The sequence below is a fragment of the Octopus bimaculoides genome, chromosome 11 (genome assembly GCF_001194135.2).
Source record: "Octopus bimaculoides isolate UCB-OBI-ISO-001 chromosome 11, ASM119413v2, whole genome shotgun sequence".
NCBI classification, from domain to species: Eukaryota; Metazoa; Mollusca; class Cephalopoda; order Octopoda; family Octopodidae; genus Octopus; species Octopus bimaculoides.
In genome coordinates this window covers 14,307,743-14,311,954 of record NC_068991.1, presented here as the reverse complement: position 1 = coordinate 14,311,954, position 4,212 = coordinate 14,307,743, and the positions used below count along the sequence as shown (strand labels likewise).

At 36.6% G+C, this 4,212-nt stretch overlaps 1 protein-coding gene across 2 annotated transcripts in view; it reads right to left on the bottom strand.

Moving 5' to 3' along the window:
- Positions 1 to 4,212, bottom strand: part of LOC106871315 (uncharacterized) — a 399,672-nt gene that overhangs the window by 142,764 nt on the left and 252,696 nt on the right. The gene's annotated exons all lie outside the window — the stretch shown is intronic.

The window sequence follows — 4,212 nt, the reverse complement described above, 5'->3', positions numbered from 1 at the left end:
ATATATTTATATGTATATATATATATGTATATATATATATATATATATATATATATATATATATATGATCATCTGTTCTCTGTTCTCGTACATATGTGGTATTGACAGCTTATGCCGAATGGCAATAAAACACACAGCAGTGTTTGAATCTGATGATCATCAAGATTGACCTTCGGTGTAGTGAAATAGTTATCATAGGCCACACGTGGGTGATCATGTAGTAAATATTTCATGGTTATATTCTAATGTAGGACATTAACACAGCCAGCTATCTAAAAACGTTGAGAAAATGACTTAATTGCATAAATGCTTGTTTATATATATATTTTTTTAAAATGGCAAATTCCTGTCTATATATTTTTATCGCTGACTGATTCTGAAGTGCAAAAGAATTATACATATCTAATTATACACGCTTATCCTCATATGTGTGCATGTGTGTGTATTTGTATATATGTGTGTGTATGTATGTTTGTACATATGTATGTATATATATATTTATTCATTTACATTACAACTATATACATGTATGTGTGTGTGTGTGTGCATGGTCAATAACTGATGGAGAATTACAGATCTTCTGTTTGTCTCCCATTCGTTTTTACATTTAGTATACTTTACATTGTTTCTTTAAACATTTTTCAATTTATCAAGTAATGGAACGCAATACACACTGAATTTATATATATATATATATATATATATATATATGAGAGTATTGTAGTTTGCTTGAAGCATTGTGTATTGTTTGTAAAGAATAAAAAGTTTAGAATGGTTCAACAATGCACTATAATACAAAAATGGACTATATACCTGTTGTAATTTGGTTATCTATAGTCCGATGATATTCCAGAATTACAATTCCTTCTTCAGATATTCTTAGATATCTAAGAATATCTGAAGAAGGAATTGTAATTTTATTCTTTATATATATATATATATATATATACATGGCCAGGCTCGATTAAGATCCCATAGAAGTCCTGAACACTTAAAAGATTGTGGTGCTTTCATCTATATGCAATTCAAAATATAGACAATAACAAACCACAGTATAAATTTTTATTGTTCAAAATGAAGCATGATTAACTTAGAAGAGATAAGAAATCCTGAACATTATTTTAGAAAGCTTAATGTGATTTCTTTTGTGTTGTAAACCATTTACCTTTTCTATGGTGCGCCGCTTCTCTTGATGCCCTAAGCAGGTACTTATTTTGCCAAATGGTTAATCCAGCACTGTTGTGTGTTATGTGTGTGTGTAATTATACATATGTACATGCAAGCATACACATATATATAGTTTGTTTTTACATCTGTTTTCCCATGGCTTACACGAATATATCATTGGGGCAATTACTTTTTACAGTTAGTTGCGAAACCCTGTGCCCACTCACCTGCTGTCACTAAACTTCACCTGTTTTTCATGTAAGGGATTTCTTATTCCAGACACATTCAAAAGCATGAAGCTAGCTAACAATCTTTAGATAAAGGACAGAACAACATTACTACATGCAGCTCAGTGATTTTCAGAGTAGTGCAAATGTAAATATGTACACAGATGCATGTATATACATATACACAAATAAATACATACCCATAAACATATACAGAGTGCAGTGTGACTGAATCCAAAGCCATACATTTGGGAGTAAACTGTACATGCATTGGATATGTAATGTGTCCACAGGAAGGCTGACAGCAAAGTTAATCTTTGGAGATATGCCTGCTCTACTGCACAGGAATAATTAGCTATAAGAATGCACACAAAATAATTCTTTCAAATTTCTGCTTGAAAAGCCCACAAAAAATACTTGATAGCTTTTGTTACCTGGGTGCTATAATTAGAAATGGTGGTGGGTGGACCAGAAGCATACCCAGTGTAAGAATAGAAAAAGACGTTTCAGGGAAGTATTATTTCTAGCAGAGAAAATATTTAGCCAGTAAAGGGTGAATTGCATGATGCTTGTGTGTGAAATGTGATCCTATATGACAATGAGATATGGGCCTTAAATGAAAAGGATTTACGAGACTAGAAACAGTTGAATGAACATGCTTTGATTGATGTATAATGTTAAAGTGTATGAAAAGATGGAGTACAAAATACTTGTGCATGCAAGTAAGAAGACTGCGCCGATGCAGGTATGTGGATAATGACAGTTACTTGAAGATGTGCCAAGCACTTTTAGAGGATGGAATCTTCAGAAGAGGGAGACCCATGAAGTTATAAGCAAAAGAATGATGGAAACTGATCTCAAGATGCTGGTCTCAAGTCATGATGGAGATGACGAAGGAGTGCGATAATTGGAGGCATGCAAACTGGGGAAGACATGCCAATGCATGCTAGCATGGTAGAACAAATAGTAATATGATGGTGCTGATAAGCCAGCGAGCTGGCAGGAATGTTAGAATGCTGGTTGAAATGCTTAGCAGTGTTTTGTCTGTCTGTACATTCTGAGTTCAAATTCCACCGAGGTCATCTTTGCCTTTCATCATTCTGGGTTTGATAAAATGAGTACTAGTTCAGGAGTGGAGTCGATGTAATCAACTTAACCCCTCCCCTGAAATTGCTGGCCTTGTGCCAAAATTTGAAACCAGCATCATGATGCTGATGGAGACAGAGAAATATTCACATTGATGCCTCACAAACTGTGCCTCAATTGTTGTCTCAATCTATTGTAACCCAATCCCCTTTTCTATACTCTCTCACCTCCCTTTATTCCTCAAGCTCTTTCCTATCCCCTGTGTCATGCTGCCTGTAAAACAAAGAATGTTATGGGACCTGCATATATTCAAATTTCCCCTGATCATTACCCTTGTTGTTGTTGTTGGCACTCCGTCGCTTACGACGTCGAGAGTTCCAGTTGATCCGATCAACAGAACAGCCTACACGTGAAATTAATGTGCAAGTGGCTGAGCACTCCACAGACACGTGTACCCTTAACGTAGTTCTCGGGGATATTCAGCGTGACACAGTGTGACAAGGCTGACCCTTTGAATTACAGGCACAACAGAAACAGGAAGTAAGAGTGAGAGAAAGTTGTGGTGGAAGAGTACAGCAGGGTTCGCCACCATCCCCTGCCGGAGCCTCGTAGAGCTTTTAGGTGTTTTCGCTCAATAAACACTCACAACGCCCGGTCTGGGAATCGAAACCGCGATCCTATGACCATGAGTCCGCTACCCTAACCACTGGGCCATTGCGCCTCCACTCATTACTCTTATCACTGTACCATTTATTTTTCTCATTATGATAACTGCATATAATATGAAATTGCATCAGGTCTGTTTATATCAAATACACCCTGCCATCACTCACCAGTACAGTAAGCCATCAAACCCTCTCCATCAAGTCACTCCTTATTGATATCCATCATTCATTCTTACAATGCTCCAGCTCTACAACAATCCATCAATCACTTACTCTATCTCTTTCTCTTTTCCTCCCATCTGCAAACATGAAGCTGTCATCACTACCTCTCTCTCTCTCTCTCTCTCTCTCTCTCTCTCGTTAATTCCCTGTCATTGCTGTCTCTCTCCCATTACTCCCTGACAGACATTCTTCTCCCTCGACTCATACTGCTACTCATGTCATACTCCTGCTCCTTTCACCCTTACTAATCTTCTATCATCAGTCACACTTTCATCTGTTCATACTCCTTCGTGGTATACTCAGCCCTTTTAGCATTCAGATTATTCTGTTAAATGTAATATTTATTTATTCAAATTATTTTGAATTAATCCTGCATCTTCTCATAGTTTTGAGCTTTCGATGACGTAATTGTTTATTTTTAGAAGTACATTGTAGGATAGGTGTAAGAGGCCAGAGCTGATCAGCTTCACCATAAAACAGGTACAATGTTTGGGTCGGATTTGGCTGGATTTGGCCGGATTAAATGCTAAAGGGTTAATCCGTTGCTAATTCTAGCATTACCACTGTCTTGTGTCTCACTATGTAACAAGTATTTGATCATTCTGAAGATAACCGTTTCCCTTTATCTTTTCGGCTGCATGGTCCTGAAACAGGGTAAAAGCATAGCTCTTTCTTCTCCAGCGAAGCTATTAATATACATGTGTGTGTATCTGCATGCATGTGTGTACATTTGTGTGTGTTTATATGTATGTATGTGTGTGTGTATATGCTTATACACACACACGTGCGCATGCACACACACATGTATATGTGTGTATATATATATATATATATATATATATATA